The following is a 21,333-nucleotide window of genomic DNA, read 5'->3' on the forward strand; positions in this document are numbered from 1 at the left end:
TACCTTTGATGATTGCATTAAGTTTTTGTTCAAATGCTGAAGGTTCTTCTTTGAAAGTTGTTCTTCTTTCAGATCTTGCCCGATTTCGCTTAGCAATTAGGTTTGCCTCCACACTAACAGCTATATTTTGCATGTCTGATAAGCTTGGAGGGGCTCTTTCCCTCAATTGGTATGCCATATCAGAATCAAATAGATCAGGGAATTTGATCAGAGCTAGATCAGGTGGAGGTCTAAGGTTTCGAGGAATAGCATTGTAAACATTTTTGAACCTAGCACAATAGTCTTGGACAGTTTCTTGTGGGCTTCTTTTCAAATCGTCATATTCCGTCAAGATGTGTAAAGGGTCTTTCTTCTTTTCCCATCTGTTTAAGAAGGATTGATAAAGATCTTCTGAATCAGCTATTGAATTCGCAGCAAGTGATCTAAACCAAATCCTTACATCACCCGTTAAACTTTGGACAAAGATCTTCATTCTCACATCATCACCATCTATTTCATAATTCTCAAAATAATCTTGCACTTTCTTAGTGTGTTGCTGGGTTGTATAAGATCCAGTACCATCAAAATATGTGATTTTACTCTGATAATCCTGAGGCATAGCCCCTGGATTTCCAGGCAACTGTAGAGGAGCATAATGGTTCGCCATATTTACAGGGATAAATGGGGCAACTAGAACAAATGGGACAGCTGGAACAACAGGGACAGTGGTAGAAATTGTGCAGTAGATGGAGGTGTAGAGAAAGTTCTTTGAGAGGTGGATGAAGAACTGGGAGAAGCAGCAGTAAGGTGAGGACAGACTGAGGCTTTAGCAGGAGTTGGGATATAGTTTTGCTGAACTATTTCAAGGTCAAGACCAGCAGAATTTTCTTGAGCTTCTTGTTTCCTAAGGGTCTTAGGGATCAAGTTGGGATTTTCAAACACAGGTGGAGGATCTAGGTTAGCTTTTGACCTAGTATACCGAGTTTTCTTCTTTGGAGCCAACTTCTAAACTCGTTTTTGGTATTTTCTAGGAACGTTTTAAGATGACAGTTTTTTTTTTTTTTTACAATGTTCCACAAGAATTTCCTTGAAATATAGGAGCCTTTAGACTTTCCTTTGAATATGTTGAAACAAGGAAACTGATCAAATGTTTGGAACAACTGTTTTATAGCCTAAAAATATACTAGAGATTGACTGAAGCAGATTTTATTTACTCTTATAAATGCAGAGCAAATATAGTTTCAAAGGCTACCTGGCTAACTTCAGGCTCCATCTGTAGCTTTAGAGAATAGACAGCAGTTACAAATAGTCATTCAGATAGTTCCCTAGTGGAGTCGCCAATGATGTTATCACTCAAGTTGTTCCCTGCCTCCTGAAGGGAATACGGCCGAGGTAACTACTAACCAATCTTTTAGCTGCAGGTCCTAGCCTACATGCAACTAGAGAGGGCTCTCTCTTTATAATTTAGCTTTGTTTTGGTGTATTTTAGGCTAGTTATGATGCACACGGTTTGTTTTAAGTTTGTTGAATGGTGACTTCAGGCAGAGTTGGGATGCAAGTCAAAAAACAGTCTATACTATCGGGCAATGGAGTCAATGATGGTGTACTGCTGAAGGTGTTTCTTGGGGTATGATCATGCTACAGAGCAAGATAGATAGTTTTGGAACAATTTTGAAATCTGAAATCGATGGAATGAAATCAGGGAATGAAAGGAAATCAAGAATCTTTCATTATGCTGGCAGAGGGAAAGTGCATGAATATTATTCAGGAGCAATTAAGAATTCCTAAACGGTATTCAGATGAAGGAATTAGTGCAAACATGAGCAGTTAAGAATTCATATTTATGAATAATTCTGAAGAAAACATAATTAATAACAGAGATTGAACACAGGGTGCCTTTAAACAAATCCTGGGCTATTCTTTCTTCTCTGTTGCCAAGATTATGGAACATATATGAAATTTGTAAACACAGAAAACATAAAACACAGTTTAGAATCACTTATTGTTCCATTGAATGACACAGGAATTCTATAGCAGGTCCCAGAACATCACTCGCGCATTCCAACGGTGCAAAAACCATGAACTTCAACAGCCATTTGTATTAGGGAGTCTCAAAATTTACAGCGCAGTCTAGAAAGAAAATCACCAAACCCAAATACATATTATGGGGAGGTATTTATACAGAAAGGGAGATACAAAATATCATGAAGATAAGTCCTGAACTCATAACTTCCTTTACCAACTCTTAAGAAGTAGTAAGTGAGGGAATAAATGTTCTAGTAAATATGAATGTGCTAGCTGTCGAATTTGTCAGAGGTATTTTGACTTTCTGGGCTGAGTGAGTCGGCTAGCTGTTGCGCATTCATTTTGCGTTTGCTGCCTTGATGTTGTTATGCTGCTTGTCATTGTCTGGGCCTTGTTATCAGTGTTTGATTTTTTGCATTAACGAGCTATGGTGACCATTCCATTTCGGCCTTGTTCTATTTTTTGTTCTTTGATAGGAGGACCGTGCTTCTGCATCTGCTGACCTGTAGCTGACCAAAAGAAACATAAACAAATTACCTGAGCAATGTCTCCAGCATTCCTTTCCACCAATCCTCTATAGGCAGCTGATGCCTTTGTATCTTTATCAATGTTTCATCAGCTTCAGTGTATTTAAAAAAATTGGGTTGGACTTCAAAGAGATGGTTTATCTCATGTTCAATGTAGAACAGATTTTCTAATTTGTCATAGAGACTCTGTCCAGATGGAGGCCCTGTTTCTTCTGAGGTGCTTGAGGAAGCTGTGATTTGATTGGAGGCATAGTTGTTTACCCTGTTAGCATATTGCTCATGTGATAGCAGTCTCCCAGCGATGGTTAATAAACTGGGTAGCCCTCTGCTCTGTAATGCTTCAAACTTTATTCTAAATTCATTTACCTCTGCCTGCATCTCTTGGCATTTTATCTCTAGAGTTTGCAAAAAATTCCTTAGGGTCAGCACCCTTTTTACTAGCAAGATGGTATCTGTCCTGTTCCTGATACCTATTGCTGCCAACTGCTCTTTGGTATGAGTGTTCAGGAATTGGATCATTCTGTTGGCTTGATCAAGCATATTTCCTAAAGATGCTCTAGCCTTTTGATTTTAAAATTGAGCTAAGCCTATCAATTGCATCTGCTCATGAATAGTTTCAATGGAATGCCATTGGTCTGTAATGGATTGGCCAATTTTGGCCCACAAAATTTTCTTGACTTCAGCTAGGGTTTTGTCAAGAGTAAGCTCCTTTTCCAGCTCTTTTATTCTTTTCTCTAGGGTCTTTACTTCTCGTGTCTTCTCAGCTACATCCATTTTTGACTTATTATATCTTACCTCAATTTTGGCCAACTTTTCTTTGACCTCTTTCAATTTTGTCATCTGTTCTTCCAGAGCCTTTATTTCTTTCATCATTTCTTCCATACTCAGGCTGGTCTCTTGCTCTACTGCTGCTGTAGTTGTTGCTGAAACTGGTGCTGAACTTGAGGTACCTGCTATGGATGTTGGATCAGTGGGAGGGACTGTTGTGGTGGTCGTAGGAGGTGCAGGTGTAATAACGTGAGTTGTTTGAATTGGCTGAGAGGCCAACTCTCCCTGTCTCCCTTGTAGTGATGCCTCCAAGGCATTCTCTGTTTCTATCAATCTTTTATGCATCTTCATGAGCAAAGTAACCACATCCTCTTCTTCCTTTTGTTGTGCCACCTCTGTAGTTTGAGGATGTAGTGTAGCTGGCAGCCTGAGTTGTCTTCTGAGGGCTGCTATGTCTTCCTCTTTCTTTTTGATCAAGGCCTGAATGCCCTTCAGATCCTTGGGATCATGTCCCAACTCTATAATAATCTCCTCCAAGGATTTGATTCTATTATCCTTAGCCATTGAGGAGGCCTTCTCTAATTCTAGTTGGGCAGAAGTATTGTGCAAAGAGTTTTGCAACCTATGGGCCAACAATGTTTTGTCTACCAAGGTAGAATATACCATTTCGCCGGTTTGTTTGTGCAATTCAATCTGGTCCATTGGATGGATATCCTTGGAGAGAACTTCCAGATTGGTTCTGATATAGTCAGCAGCTGATTGTGGTTGCTGCATCGTAGGTCTGAAATGACTAAGGGTCATTTTCCCTTCTTGGATGTCATAAACTGCCATTAGCCTTTGCTGATTAGTGGGAGCCATTTTTAGCAGTTGGTTGTAAAGCTGGAACCTCACTGGCTCATTTCTAACCTTGATATCAGCGAATGCCTTCTTGATATCAGAGCCCTATCTGCTCTGTTTCCTGGTGGATGTAACCTCCACACCTTGTTGTCTTTCTTGCTCTGGCTGAAAGAGTTGGCTGATGTCTCCATACTTGGGGGAACTTGCTGTTCGGTTGGCCCCTCTGGCAACTCTTCCTCTGAATAAGGATTCAATCTTTGTCTCTTTTCTCCTTGCTGATCTGTAGATGTCCCTGTGGGGGTTTCTTCCTGTCTATCCCTTTTCTTGGCCCTTTCCTCATTAAGAGGAGTCTGTAATACAGGGATTTCAGTTGCCTTTGCTTGTGTTGAAGGGTCTTGCCCTTGACTTTGTTCATCTGTTGAAACCAGCCAGTCTGCCATTGTCTCTTGCTGCTCTGAATGGTGCACTTGCTGCTCTGAATGTTGCACCTCCTTCCCTTTAGATGTGTCTGCTGGTGGAGCACCTACTTGGGGAGGTTGCTGGGAAACCGTGGTAGATGAGGTGCCTTCTCCAAGGTGCCGAGGACCTGTGAAAAACACCTGTCCAAAAGATTCCAGGTCAACTGATTTTTCAAGGTTTTTGATTGCTTTTTCTGTTATTTCTTCTTCAGTAAGCTCTTCCACTAGTGTGCCCTCTACCCATTCTTGTTGATTGGCATATTGTTCAATTCCAGGGATTGGGAAGTGGACATACCCTGTGAGCTTGTTTTTAACTCTTCTAAAGCTTATGAAATGCTCAGGGTCATATGGCGCCCAAAGAAAACTTTGTTTGAGCTTAAGTTTCTCTCCCAGAATAGTGTCAGCATCCTTCCATGCTTCTTCCCTTTTATTAAAGATAAAAGGGCCCAGTTGGTGTCTTATCTTGAGCTGTGCTTTTTTCCTAGCACCATAGAAGTGAGTCAAGTCTGCACTGTTGAATTGCCGATAGTACTCCAGGGCAAAGAGTCTCATGGGGACATATTTTGGCAGTCTGTAGGGGGCCAATTCACAGCCATAAATCCTTATTACAGTGTGGTTTTGGTAGAAGTACCAGTCACCAATGCTGTATCCTTTTGAGAGATGTAGGATTCTCTACATTTCAGCAGTGAGCCTGGGAGGAGGATCTGCTGACAACAAGCAAGTGGCTGGGTAGAAAAAAAGGTCAATGAACTCACAGTATGTGTATGGGGAGTAATTAACATGATGGAACACTGATGACCAAAATATCACAGACCTTCGCTCCCCCCTAGCATCCAATTTCTTGAGGAAAACTGGGAAACTATCTGATTGATAGTACAACAGTAAATGATATATATATGAAGTATATTTGAATACCCTTTCCCTCTCTAATTTCATGAACTGCTCATGAATCTTGTTGGCTATGAAAGTAGCATAGTCATACTTGACAGCAGGGTGTTGTCCTGGAGTAAACATGGACATCAAAGCAAAGACAGTCTCATCCACAATTTCACTTATTCTGAATCCTAGGATGTAGGAGATCATGTCTATGAGAATTTTTCCCTCCTCAGTAAACCAAGCATGGTGATAGGGGATTTTGAATCTGGAGTAACACTCTAGTGGCATGAATAGCTTGGCAATTCGGTCAACTTCTGCAGACGGCAACTTTGAGGCTTGATCCAGCAATTGTCTCATGGAAAGGGGAACCAGAGGCTGAGTTGGCTTGAATTGCAGCATCTCATTTATGGGCTGAGGGGTAATGTAAAAGAGGACATTCCCAGCAGGGTCCATTACTGCCATTTGAGAAGGCTCATAATTAGCAAAACACTCATGGATTAGGTCAGGGAAGACATTCACTGAGGGCAAGTAATATATGGGCATGTTTGACTCCCATATTCCTAACAGGTCAGCTTTGTTTCTGAAGTTATTCCTTAGGTCACAGAAAACCTGAAGGTGAGGCTTGATTCCCTCCATATCATCAATTTGATAGTCTCTATCAGCAAGAGGTATCCACTCTAAATCTTTATGAGGTGCATTTAATGGTGCAATATTCAAGGCTACTGGAGCCTCCATGATTGACTGTGATTATAGTGGGATTTGAGTCTTATGTTTGAATTGGGAACAGAGTCCAGACAGTGGATTTTTAGGTAGGGAATTTACAGTTCGAATTTATATGGACATGGCCTCTCTGGGCAGGATTCAAAAAGGAAAGAGCAAGTCTTCAGAGCTTAGCTAGGTATCTGAGAAAAATGGTCAAAAGATGGCTTCGGCTGCATGTGCTTTCTTACTGGTTTTACAGGTGGAAATGAGCTCAATTTTGAGTTTTAGGGGCAATTTTGCAGAGGGCTATAGAGTAGACAGGTTTTCTTTGGAAGCAATGGTGAGTAGTGAGTTGAAAGGGGAGGTTTAGAGATTAAAGCTCATTTCAATCACATCCAGTTCTCTCGGATGTCGTTTTAACAGAGAAACTTGACAAAACAAGGTTTTCTTTCGACAATCGAATAAATACCTATTTATTCGTGACTTTGCGGTGAAATGGAGTTGCAGGTAGAGTCGAGGAGGTCAGGGTGGCAGGCTGAGCACACCAGGGCTGCAGACTGGGACGTCAATGGCGGATTGGACGTAAATCTCATGCATAGAATTTTACCATTGGCCGCGTAAAAACCAATAAAAACATCACTTTCGTTGGTTTTTAACGAAAATTTGTGTTTTTTCGGACTTTTTGGCTCTTTTTGTGCTGACATCAGCATGACGTCACATGGTCCTGTAGCAGGGTACGGCGGGTAACGTGGCGCCTGGCGTGGATGGGTGACGGGGCGGCCACAATGGACTGTACAGTAGCAAGGGCGCTGACGCAAAAGCTGACGTAGGGGTGACATGCGCGGCGGGGAGGACAAGCGGTAAGTGGTTTGCTATCGGACCGCTTTTGGTACGGGAGCGGTTTGTGTCAGCGCGGGCCCGATGCAATCGAAACGGGCCATGCATCCCCGCATACGGCAGCAAAACCGATTTCTATCGGGAGCTAACCGTCATACAACGGGGTCGCTCTGGTATCGGCGTGGGCCGTCCGATCTAATGGGCGAAATCCAATGGCTGACGGGATGCATAGGTGTTGGCGCTATACGGCGCGGGGACCTGCCTGTATATTTAATATTATAAAATAATACGGGGGTTTAGAACTTTGGTTATATGGGTTTTATGTTTGCGCGGGCGTGGTTATTGGTTTAATCAAATATTAAACTGATCCCAAAATATACGAGCGCGGAGGGTATTGAGGTTTGGTTTATGTGTGAGGGGGTGAGCATGGTTATTAATTTAACCAAATGTTAAATTAACCCCAAGTATTTGGACGCGGAAGGGTTATTATTAAAGTCCCAAGTGGACTTAATAATCCCCAAAAACTATATTATATGGCTATAGTGCCAAGGGGTAGGGATATTTAGTAATTTTTTGGGGTTTTTATATAGTTTTTTGTAGAATAGGGGTAGGAAAATGTTTGAGGGAGCTAAATAATAGAGTTAGAGGTTAGTATGACTTTGTGGAATGAAACTGTAAGAACAGATGCTAAGTTTATAAAGTGAAAACTTAGGCATAAGAAAAATGGAAGGACTATGGAATGATGATTTTTACACAAGAAATGTGGCTTCTTTCCACTAAGTAAACTCAGAGTTTAACTTAGTATTTCTCATAGAATGAAGTGAAACAGGACTACTGGGCAGATCCCAAGGTCCTTGAGGGGATGTTAGTCAAAGATTTCTGGGGGAATGAAAGGGGAAATTAGTCATGCTTCCACTGTTCTGCAACCAAACAACTGCCATGGTCCTTGTGTCATTGATGAGATGGGTCCTTTCTTGATAAGGCAAAAGATCACAACCTTGTTTCTGCAACCTCAAACTACCTACCCATCCTAATGCACCTAGCATTTTTTCTTCATTTTGATTGGGTGCATTTGAACTTGCAAACCCTGATTCTCCTCTTTTCTTTTGACTGCCCTCCTATCTAAATCTACCCTTATCTCTTCCAAGGGCCCAGATTAAGCAGTTGGGCTCCTTGTTTTCTCTACCTATCTACTCATCTGCCAAGTTTGAACTGTTTGGAGAAATATTCATTCTCTATTCTACAACAGAAAATTCAAATATGGGGTGGTCCAGATTGAACTATTGGGCCATCCATCAAGTGTGAAAAACAACAGTATTTGCACATTGTGAACTTGCAAACAAGATAGCAGTGGCATTTTGGCTGGCCCCTTTCCTGGTCTTTTGGTTTGGGGTTCATTTTCTTTTTTTTTTGTTGACCAATTTACTCCTTTTGCCCTTTGATTTTTCTTTTAGGGCATACCCTCTTTATATTTTTTAATTTTCCTCATTTTTTTACAAAATATGGAACCTTTGCAGCATGAAAAGATGAACATATTTGGCACTTTCATAGTCAATCATGAAAAATTAAACCTATTGGTATAGGAACCTAACATCACTAATTCAATTCCCCACCCTGATTGGGTGATATATTGGACATGATGAAGATGTAGTCCCATGAAGCTTACAAAAAAAAACATACATAACAATACAAATCAATCTTAATTAAAAAAAAAATATTAAAAATTACATCAAATACTGTAAAATAAACTTTATAATAAAATAATTATAAATCTACAAAAAAATGCCATCAACCAATAATAAATAGGCCTTTACCCTTTAAAACCCATCAACCCCTAATGCCTAAGCAATTGAACTTTAATCCCAAAACCCCTAATCCCTAATCACTGAACCCTTAAGACCTAATCCCTTAATCCATAATCCCAAAACACAAAAGCCAAAAATCCCCTAACCCCTAAGTTGTTGACCCTTAAACCATTTAGCCCTAATCCTCAAACCCTTAAGCCCTAAACCCTTAATCCCTAATCCCTTAACACAAAATCACTAAATAGCCTAACTGCTAAGCCATTGACTCTTAAACCCTTAATCTCTAATCCTCAAACCCTTAATCCCTAAACCCTTAATCCCTAATCCCTTAACAAAAAAACCCTAAATCACCTAACCCCTAAGCCATTGACCCTTAAACCCTTAATCTCTAATCATAGAACTCCTAATCCCTAAACCCTTAATCCCTAAACCCTTAATCCCTAAACCCTTAATCCCTAATCCCTTAACACTAAATCCCCAAATCACCTAATCCTTGAGTCATTGACCCTGTTATCACTTAGAATTTTACCCGACTATGAAAGGAAAATCCTGAGGTAACCTCAAACCAGTCTTTTAGATTAGAAACTAGCCTTTCCAATCTAGAGAGGGATCTCTCTATGAGTCTACTATCCATTGTCACTTCAAAGACATCTCGTCTAATAAAATAGTGGCCAAATATTCAACTAGAATATGAGGTATAAATTTGGTAGGGCAGAGAACCTAAAACCAATGGGTGTGAAGTAAAAAGGTTTGAAAATTAATCAAGAGGTATCCAAGATGCTGGTGGTATGGACAAAGAAATTACAGATGCAATATAGGTGGTATTTCCTTAGAAAAAATTATCATTGAGTATGGTGGTGGACTAAATAAATCAACCCATCAAAACAAAGCATCAAAGATGAATTCTGCAGTGATTTTAGAAGGAAAATAGTGAAAGTACGAGATTGTGATTAAAACAGAGCATCAAAGATGATTTTTGAATCCTTTGCTTACATTAAAACACTAAATATAGCACATCATATGAAATACTGAAAGGAAACAATCACTAAAGAATACAAATTGGAAAATACCAACACATGAATCTCTGGTTTCAATTGCTCAAGTACTTATGATCTTGACAAACTTTAATTAATTTCAAAAAAAATTATTTACATACACACAATAGTATTTATTTTCTCAAAATCCCAACCTTTTCCTCATCGTGATGAGATAATTTATACAAATTTTACAAAATATTTAGTTCTACAATCTTTGGGAAAAAACCCCAATATTAGCAACAAAATAAGATAAATCTGCAATTTGTTGCAGAAATCCTGGGATTGTTTATGAGTCACGATTAGTTGAAGTAAAATATTCCTCCAATGCAATCCATTTCTCACCACATGAAGTTATCCTCTACCAGATGGTTGTTGATGGGAATGATTCTACTATCATCACTTTATATAAAGTATCCAATTCTATGTGAAAAACATAAGAGATTAGTGGTAATCATTAATAACTCTTCATGTTTGATTGAGAAGATTAGAAACTTTTTTTAAAAGGCAGAAAATGTTTTGACCTGTTAGATTAGAAGAAGTGTGATTGAATTGTGATGTGTCATTCATTTCTTCTTGAAACTTGACCTAATACTTTTCATATGGGATAAGCACCCATTGATCATTCCAGAATCTTTCTAGACCCTGTTAGTGTTAGTATTTTTTTCTTGTCACCAGTGATCAAATATGCTTTTACCAAGTCTGTCAAGGGTCTCAAGGTCAAATTTTATCATGTCACTAGGTTTTCATATTAAAATTTGGTCACTCGCTAGTTTGTCTAAGAATGTCTGCATCCTTTTGGAGAAAGCACACATGTTGGTCGCCTACCTCACTCAGATGAAGAAATCATAATAAAAAGGATGTTTTCATTATATTAGTCATCACCATTACCATTCCACTCAGTCTGATGTCTTCATTAAGTCATTAGGGTTTCAAGGTCCATCCCCATTCCATGTGTAAATCCAGCATTAAATGAATCATGATAAGCAGCTCTTTGTATAAGTTTGATGAACTTTTATAAGCTCTTCATGGTTGCAATCTCAAGGTTCTAGAAGAATAAGTCTCATTGTTCAAAAAATATAAAGAGCAACTCAAGTTTCAACTCTCCAAAGTGGCCCAGTTTAAAAGGTGAAAAATCAGGTTTTGGAAAGGTATGTGGGGCCCATTTCTATTCAAAAGGGAACCATATTTGCCTATAAAATCCCAAAATGTCCCAAACTTATTTCATTTTCCTTCTAAACTCCTTTGTTCATCGAGATCTCCCCTCCATTGGCGAAAAAAACATGGGTTCCCAGGCAAATTTGGTCAAAAATTGGTGGTTTTCGCTTCTAGAGATTGCGTCGCACTTCTGAGGCCGGCATTGCGCTTCTGGACATTGTGCTGCGCTTTATCGCCGCACTTCTAGAAACTGCATTGCACTTGTGCCAGAGTAGTCCGAAACTCTTCAAAACTCACCCAAATTCAATTTTGGAGCTTGCAATCTAATTTTTTGCTAACCTAAACTTGCCCACAAGTAAGTATAACACTTTGCTTACCTTTTTCCTTTGGCAAGATGTATTCAAATGCAAGTTTGCTTCATCTAAGGTTTAGGTGAAATTTTCATGCTACAAGCTAGTGTAACTAATGGTTTGGTTAGTTTTGATATCCTAAACATGTAAATATTCCACCTCACACCTCTGTAAATGTTTAAAATACAATTTGATTCACTAAATAACCTATAAATCATCAAATTTCCTCACCTTTAACTAAACCCTAGCTCATACCTAGGATATTTAGCAGATTTCCTAGCAGCTCTATTTTTCAATTTCTACTAAACATCTCTTTCCCTCATTTCACTCCATTTAAGCTTCATAAGTTGCTTGCAGCCCCTATTCATCTCCTAAAAAATTCCCTACCATCATTTCCATTCCTCAAACCCCTCATTTCATATTTTCACTCATTCCTCATTATTTTTCCATTTTCCTGATTCTAGGGTTTCTACCATCACGGAGGGAGATTCTTCACCAAAGAGGAAAAACACCATAAAGGAGGCAAAATCCTCAAATATGAGCCTACCAACTACAATGAAATCAACTCATCACCCTTCATCAAGCAATGTTTTGAAGATGTAAATTGTCTAGAGTTTTACAAAAGGGTATGTAAAGTAGGTTTTCATGAACAGTTGATAGATTGGAATTCCACTAATCTGAAAGGGGAAAGGGCCATCATAGTAGGGGTTGAGTTTACATTTTCAGTGGCTGCCATTTCACTTTCTATAGGGATACCTGATCATGGAGAATACTGATTTAAAGGTATGAATTTGGACCTTGAACATTACAGGTCTTTCTTGAAAACAACCTACAAGGAGACCCATACACACACCATCCCATTTAGGTACTTGTGGGAGAAGTATGATCCATTAATGAAGGTTGTTATGATGTTTTTCACCTATGAGGGAAGGTTTTCAAGATTGTATGCATATCACATTCAACTTCTAATGCACTTCATAGCTAAAAAACCTCTCAACATGTGCAATTATCTATGTAGAAGCCTTATTAAAATGTCTGAGAAGGTACAGGTGAAAGACAGAACACTACCCTCGTCTTTTTCATCATGGCTTGATAAAGACTATAGTTCTCCATCTGCTTGTAGAGAAGAACATGACATGGGACTATTTCATAGAAACGGCTTTGCAATGGCATGAGACTAATGTTTCAGTTCAACATCGAAATATACCAACACAACAAATGGAGGTAGGATCATCAAGCCAATCAGTGGAGGTTCCTAAGGCACCTAGACCTAAGGTGACTAGAATGTATCAAAGAGGAAAAAGGCTTGCATTTACTTCTCATTTTGAGAAAGGGGCCAAGCCTTCTACATCAACAAAATAGGGATCACATGTACAGGATGAAGGCTTAATTGAGCATGAATTTGAATTGGTGGACTTAGAAACAACAAATGAGCCTTCAAACATGTAGCAGATCATCAAAGAGAAGGATTCTCATATCAAATAACTCATGGACAACATGGCAAGAGCAAGGTTTGTTATCTCCTTCCTAGAACAAGACAACAGTGAGCTTAACAATAGACAACTCATCATGGAGAAAGAGCAAACTAAATTGTTGTAGCAAGCAGGCAAAGGAAAAGTAGTGTTGGAGCCTGGTGAACCTGAGGAAACTGTAAAACAAGGGAGGAAAAAGAGGCCAAGGACTAAGGGACTCAAAAAGGCATTGAAGGAGGAGAAAGGACACAGTTTGCTAGATGAAGACCTAGACATGGAGGACATAATTGCCTTCGAGATTAATGAGGAGAGAGTATTGGCTAGATAAGGTCAATTACCACTTAGAAAAGCTTCTTGAGAAAGCCAATAGAGATAACCAACTACTAAGGCACATGGCACATCACTATCAAACCAGAAACATGATATGTAACATCAAGCTCAAGCAGTTGGAAAACAAGTTAAAGCAAACCCTAAAGGAACAAAATGAGAGGGATAACTTGGAGATGATTGTTGAAGCATCCATGAGAGCTTGACATACATCATTTTACAATTCATCACCAATTTTGAAGTATTTCTGAGCATTTTTGGTTTTTTGGCTATTTTGGTGCCAAATTCATAAAATTGGCCAGTCACAGAAGCGCAGCCCCTTGGAACTACCCTTTTTCCTCAGGCCTCCAAATGACAAATGGTTTGAAGTTTTGGAAATCTCGTGGCCTCCTCTCAAAACCCATTTCATCATATTTCTCAGAGAGAGCCCAAATTTTGAGAAAAAGGAGAAAAAAGGGGTCGAAATCAACATTCTCCCCCTCTTTTTGACAGGCGCTGCGCTTTTGGAGACACCTTGGGAGAATGAGTTTTTGAAGGTCTTCCCATGGGTCATTTTCAAAAATTCAAGGTGTTCTAGAAACTAGATAGGAAAATATAGTTGACCATTCTTTCAGGTCTCAATTTGGACCTCACAAAAGCACCATAACATGGGATCAAAGTTGGCGCTACGCTTCTGCAACTTTCTATGTTTTTCATTGAAATTTCACTGTGTAATTTCCTAGTTTTCAGTTTGACTTACTCAAAGTCAAAAATCATGATGTAATTGAAGTTAGTTTGAGGTTAGATGATGTAATGATGAATAAATAGACATGGTAGGTCATTTTTATGGTTTATTAGGCCTCATTAAGGAAGCAAAATCCAAAACAAAGTCTAAAAGAAGTGTTTGTATTTGACTTTCACACTCTCACCTGTTGGTTGAGAGAATCTTGGAAATAGTTCCACCACCTAGAAATTTGACTCCTGAAGGTGAGGAAGTGGTTCAATTGATTCTATATGTATTATTTCTCATTTAGAGAGAAGGGTTGGCCTCTTTTGGAGAAGTCTTGTATCTTATGTTCTCTTCAGCTAATACAGGAGTAGTTGCAACTATATTTCGAGATCTCTAGTTCAATGATTCTATGGTGTTGTTTCCTTTTCCTATCAGTTTCTAATGGATAAATCATCTCTCTTTACATGCTTTATATTCTTCCTATGAATTTCCTTGCAGTTATATAGACAAAAATCTTGAATTTAAGCTCTGTTTATGTGGAAATCATAATTTTGTTTATTTTCTTCTAAAGCTAATGAATTCATGTTTTCACATGCTCATTAGGTTCTCTTAAACTCACAAATCTAAACTACATTGACAAACACTCTAAGTGCACCATAACACATTGATATCTTGGATTCATGCTTTCAAATGCTCATTAGGTTCTCTTAAACTCACAAATCTACACTACATTGACAAACACTCTAAGTGCACCATAACACATTGATATCTAGCTCCTATTTATACTTGTCACTATAGACTTGAAACCTTGACCTAATTACCTGCTCTAAACCCTATTCGAGTAGACCTAAAAACCCTAAATTCACAAATACTCGAGCAAAACTTATATATCTAGCCTAAAACCTTTTTCTTTACAAATATTCATTAACAAATCCTTTGATAGATCCCTGTCCAGTTCAGTAGGGCTAGCTACTGAGCTAAAAGTGGTTCGAGGTTACCTCTTTCAATCTCCTCCTCAACCTAGGAAATTGTAGAGGATAACATTTTGGCGTCGTTGCCGGGGAAACGAGTGTTATATCTTCCCTGGGAAATAACGACAAAGATGAAATCTGATTGTTGATGGTGAACAGTGATCAGACACAAGAAAGGTTGTGCATCTTTCACTTGGCAACTCCAGTGTCAAAGAATCCAAAGATTCAGAATTTTCATGGTGACTCCACAATTCAAAAACCGGTAGTTTGAAGAACTTCTTGGTGACTTAATTGTTTTCAAGATGGATTCAACTACTTGAAGGTATGCTCCTATGAATCGAGCTCACATTCATGGTTTTCCGAATAATTTTCCTTGTATAGATTGGCAAATAGGGCTACCAAAGTTTAAAGGTCAGGATGGAGAAGATGTTAGTTTTCATTTGTTCAAATTTCATTTTCATATTCACAAATTAAAGGCTAAGTTTCCTGAAGATTTTCTGATGAAGATTTTCATGGCTACCTTGGAGGAAATGGTGAGGAAATGGTATGAGAGTCTACCATCTGCTAGTTTATATTCTCTAAGGGATTTTCATTCATATTTCTTTCAACATTATCAAAGCTGCAAATTTCCCTTATCAATCATGGATAGATGTTGTGAGATTTATGAAAATTTCATCAAATCTCTTGAAAATTCGTATGGGGATGAAGAATGTATGGAAGAAGGTATATTAGAATCAGTTAATGATTTTTCCTCCCAACAAGAATTAGCAGTTTCCTCCTTGGATGAAACAGACTGGGATCAAAATAGAGAAAGGCCTATTCCTAATATTGAAAATGAAAATCACCAAGCCAATGTTGATTTCTATAAAACTTAGTGTTCTCCTCTATCTGAAGATGAAATAGATCAGCTCTTGAAAAACCATGTTACAACCCAAGTTATGGTAGGTTTGCAGTGCTCACTCAGTCAATAATGTGTAAGAGAAATTTCTTCCATTATTGAAAATGAAAATCTGGGTTTAAATGAGGACAGTCATGAGACCGATGAAACTATACAGGAAGTTGTTGTAAGTAATCCAATTTTTGATGTAGATTTCCTACAAGGAGATCAACTAAAAGGGATTGTTTTATTTCATGAAGAGGATAGGGCTGACATGTTTAATAATCTTGAAGATTGTGTTTTGTTCAAGGATGATTTAGACTATGAATTGGAAGAGTATGAGTCAGAGATAAGTAGTATGCTAGAGATAGAATCAGAGTTTCTCATGCTTCAAGAATTTACAACCAACACTCAGGTAGCAGAAAGTCATACTTCCCTATGCCTTCCTATGGATCAACAACCAAGTAGTATTTCAGATCCAAATGAAAGGAGTACTTTTATTTTTGCTGGATTGCAAGACAAGGTAACATTTCAGATTTTTAAGGATCCTTACACTGATTTGTTGCAGTGATCTGGGAAGATGAATTTTCTTGTATTTATGGATCATGAGCACATGTTCAATGGACACTTGGAGTGGCCTATCTTTTGTTCTTTCTATCTGCTCAAGGAAAATACGAGCAAAATTCAAATAAGTAGCCATTTGTTGGATTGGTTACACTGGAGGGATCATTACACATGATTGTATATATATCTTCAGCAAGTGGCTGGTTATCATCAAGATTTGAAGCCCGAGGTGAAGACCCTAAAATCCTGATGGTCTGCTACCATAAGGAAGTTCAGTCAGTATGTTTTTTTATAGTCAAGTCAATTAGTTAGTCAATAAGTTTTTTGTTTGAGTTTAGTCTTTGAATTCTGACTCCATGCCCAATGAACAATGCTACTTGGTCTACAGTGTTCTTGACACCTCCAAGGAGCTGCCATCCCCAAGTGGAGCCAATGTTAGTGTCAGTATTGTTTTCCTATCACCAGTGATCAAATATGCTTTTACCAAGTCTGTCAGGAGTCTCAAGGTCAAATTTTATCATGTCATTAGGTTTTCAGAGTAAATGTATAAATCCAGCATTAAATGAATCATGATAAGAAGCTCTTTATATAAGTTTAGTGAATTTTTATAAGCTCTTCATGGTTGCAATCTCAAGGCTCCAGAAGAAGAAGTCTCACTGTTCAAAAAATATAAAGAGCAACTCAGGTTTCAGCTCTCCAAAGTGGCCTAGTTTACAAGGTGAAAAATCAGATTTTGGAAAGGTATGTGGGGCCCATTTCTATTCAAAAGGGAATCGTATTTGCGTATAAAATTCCAAAAGGTCCCAAAGTTATTTCATTTGCCTTCTAAACTCCTTTGTTCATCGAGCTCTCCCATCCATTGGCGAAAAAAACACAGGTTCCTAGGAAAATTTTGTCAAAAATGGTGGCGTTGCGCTTCTAGAGACTGCGTTGCGCTTTTGGACATTGAGATGTGCTTTGGCACTGTCTTCTAGACATTGCGTTGTGCTTGTGCCAGAGCAACCCGAAACTCTTCAAAACTCACCAAAATTCAATTTTGGAGCTTGCAATATAATTTTTTGCTAACTTAAGCTTTCCCACAAGTAAGTATAACACTTTGCTTACCTTTTTCCTTTGGCGAGATGTATTCAAATGCAAGTTCTCTTCATCTAGGGTTTAGGTGAAATTTTCATGTTGCAATCTAGTGTAACTTATGGTTTGGTTAGTTTTGATATTCTAAACATGTAAATATTCCACCTCACACCTCTGTACATGTTTAAAATACACTTTGATTCACTAAATAATCTATAAATCAACAAAATGCCTCACCTTTAACTAAACCCTAGCTCATACCTAGCATTTTTAGCAGATTTCCTAGCAGCTCTATTTTTCAATTTCTACTAAACATCTCTTTCCCTCATTTCACTCCATTTAAGCTTCATAAGTTGCTTGCAGCCCCTATTCATCTCCTAAAAATTTCCCTACCATCATTTCCATTCCTGAAACCCCTCATTTCATATTTTCACTCATTCCTCACTGTTTTTCCATTTTCCTGATTCTAGGGTTTCTACCATCATGGAGGGAGATTCTTCACTAGAGAGGAAAAAAACACCATAAAGGAGGCAAAATCCTTAGATATGAGCCTACCAACTACAATGAAATCAACTCATCACCCTTCATCAAGCAGTGCTTTGAAGATGTAAATTGTCTAGAGTTTTACAAAAGGGTATGTAAAGTAGGTTTTCATGAACATTTGACAGATTGGATTGCCACTCATTTGAAAGGGGAAAGGGCCATCATAGCAGGGGTTGAGTTTACATTTTTAGTGGCTGCCATTTCACTTGCTACAGGGATACCTGATCATGGAGAATACTGGTTTAAAGGTATGAATTTGGACCTTGAACATTACAGGTCTTTCTTGAAAACACCCTACACAGAGACCCATACATGCATCATCCCATTTAGGTACTTATTGAAGAAGTATGCTCCATTAATGAAGGTTGTTATGAAGGATTTCACCTATGAGGGAAGGTTTTCTAGATTGTATTAATATCACATTCGACTTCTAATGCACTTCACAACTAAAAAACCTCTCAACATGTGCAATTATCTATGTAGAAGCCTTGTTAAAATGTCTGAGAAGGTACAGGTGAAAGACAAAGAACACTACCCTATTATTTTTCATCATAGCTTGATAAAGACTATAGTTATCCATCAACTTGCTGAGAATAACATGACATGGGATTCTTTCATAGAAACAGCTTTGCAATGGCATGAGACTAATGTATCAGTTCAGCATCAAAACATACCAACACAGCAGATGGAGGTAGGATCATCAAGCCAACCAGTGGAGGTTCCTAAGGCACCTAGACCTGAGGTGACTAGAATGTATCAAAGAGGAAAAATTCTCATGTTTACTTCTCATGTTGAGAAAGGGGCCAAGCCTTATACATCAGCAGAACAAGGATCACATGTACAGGGTGAAGGCTTAATTGAGAATGAATTTGAATTGGTGGACTTAAAAACAACAAATGATCCTTCAAAAATGCAACAAATCATCAAAGAGAAGGATTCTCAGATCAAAGAACTCATTGACAACATGGCAAGAGCAAGGTTTGTTATATCCTTCCTAGAACAAGAAAACAATCAGCTTAAAGCTAGAAAACTCATCATGGAGAAAGAGCAAACTAAATTGTTGCAGCAAGTAGGCAAAGGCAAAGCAGTGTTGGAGCCTAGTGAACTTGAGGAAACTAAGAAACAAGGGAGGAAAAAGAGGCCAAGGACCAAGGGACTCAAAAAGGAATTGGAGGAGAAAGGACACAGTTTTCTAGATGAAGACCTAGACATGGAGGACATAATTGCCTTGGAGATTAATGAGGATAGAGAGTGTTGGCTAGATAAGGTCAATGACCACTTAGAAAATCTTCTTGACAAAGCCAACAGAGGTAACCAACTACTAAGGAACATGGCACATCACTATCAAACCAAAAGCATGATATGTAAGATCAAGCTCAAGCAGTTGGAAAACAAGTTAAAGGAAACCATAAAGGACAAAAATGAGAGGGATAACTTGGATATGCTTACTAAAGCATCCATGATGGCTTGAAATACATCCTTTTACAGCTCATGACCAATTTTGAAGAATTTCTGAGCACTTTTTGTTTTTTGGTGCCAAATTCAGAAAATTGGCTAGTCACAGAAGCGCAACGCCTTGGCGCTGTGCTTTTTACTTAGGCATCCAAATGACAAATGGTTTGCAGTTTTGGAAATCTCATGGCCTCCTCTCAAAACCCATTTCATCAGATGTCTCAGAGAGCGCCCAAATTTTGAGAAAAAAGGAGAAAAAGGGGTCAAAAATCAACATTTTGCCCCTCTTTTTGACAGGCGCTGCACTTCTGGAGACACCTTGGGAGAATGAGGTTTTTAAGGCCTTCCCATGGGTCATTTTCAAAAATTCAAGGTGTTCTGGAAACTAGACAGGAAACTATAGTTGATCGTTCTTTCAGGTCACAATTTGGACCTCTAGAAGGCACCGTAACATGGGATCAAAGTTGGCATTGCGCTTCTACAAATTTCTGTGTTTTTCATTTAAATTTCACTGTGTAATTTCCTAGTTTTTAGTTTGACTTAGTCAAAGTCAAAACTCATGATGTAATTGAAGTTAGTTCGAGGTTAGATGATGTAATCATGAATAAATAGACATGATAGGTTGTTTTTATGGTTTATTAGGCCTCATTAAAGAAGAAAAATCCAAAACAAAGTCTAAAAGAAGTGTTTGTATTTGACCTTCTCACTCTCACCTGTTGGTTGAGAGAATCTTGGAAACAGTTCCACCACCTATGAATTCGACACCTAAAGGTGGAGAAGTGGTTCAATTGAGTCTATATGTATCATTTCTCATACAAAGATAAGGGTTGGACTTTTGTGGAGAAGGCTTGTATCTTATGTTCTCTTCACCTAATATAGGAGCAGTTGCAGCTATATTTCAGGAACTCTAGTTCAGTGAATGTATGGTGTTGTTTCCTTTTCCTATCAATTTATAATGGATAAATCATCTCTCTTTACATGCTTTGTCTTCTTCATATGAATTTCCTTGCATCTCTATAGACAAAAATCTTGAATTTAAACTCTGTTTATGTGGAAATCATAATTGTGTTTCTTTTCTTCTAAAGCTAATGAATTCATTCTTTCGCATGCTCATTAGGTTCTCTTAAACTCGCAAATCTACACTACATAGACAAACACTCTAAGTGCACCATAACAGATTGATATCTTGAATTCATGCTTTCACATGCTCTTTAGGTTCTCTTAAACTCTGTCAGGTCCCTATAATACTAGTGATTACCACATTACTATTATATTTATATCCCTTATTAATATTGTTGTGCCCCTATTGTCCCCATATTGTTATTACTGTTCCCCATAGAATCCCTCTATTGTTATTTTTGTGCCTTTATATTATTATTGTTAGGTCGGCTAGGTTATATTGTGACTCCTTAGACTCCTATATATAAAATGAGGTTTTTTCATTTGAATCATCAAAGAATCATTCATTTGTGTAATGTAAAGGAGGTTGCCCCCTTGAAGAGGCTGAATTCTAAGGCGTTGATCTATCTTTTCTATCTTTTGTGAGCTGGTTTCATAACATTTGGTATCAGAGCTTTGGATTCTAGGTTTTCGCTGCTCCAAATAGGTCATCGTGGAATTTTCGCTATAACTTGTTTTATACGACGTATCAGACTTTAAAAAAAAAAACCCATTTGAGACAAAATCGCACTAAACCTTGGGTCTGAATTTCAGAGCTTTTTGCGCTACATTTGCGGATATATGATCTGAGGAAGTTGGTCTTTTTGCAGACTCCTGAATTACATTCCAAACAGGTGACCTGGGGAAAATCGTTATAACTGTCTCTCTGAGCATCGGATTGAAGTTTCATAAGAAGGTACAGAAAGAGGACGGATTGTAGTTTCTCGTATATATTTTTCAGAGCCAAAGGGCAAAACAGGGACACGTGGTATGTCATACAAGTTCTCTCTACTGAACTATTATATAATCAGGTCAATGTGGGAGATTTGGCA

This window comes from Pinus tabuliformis, chromosome 7 (assembly GCF_031772625.1).
Source record: "Pinus tabuliformis cultivar Carrire ecotype Pingquan chromosome 7, CPIR1, whole genome shotgun sequence".
Taxonomy (NCBI): Eukaryota; Viridiplantae; Streptophyta; class Pinopsida; order Pinales; family Pinaceae; genus Pinus; species Pinus tabuliformis.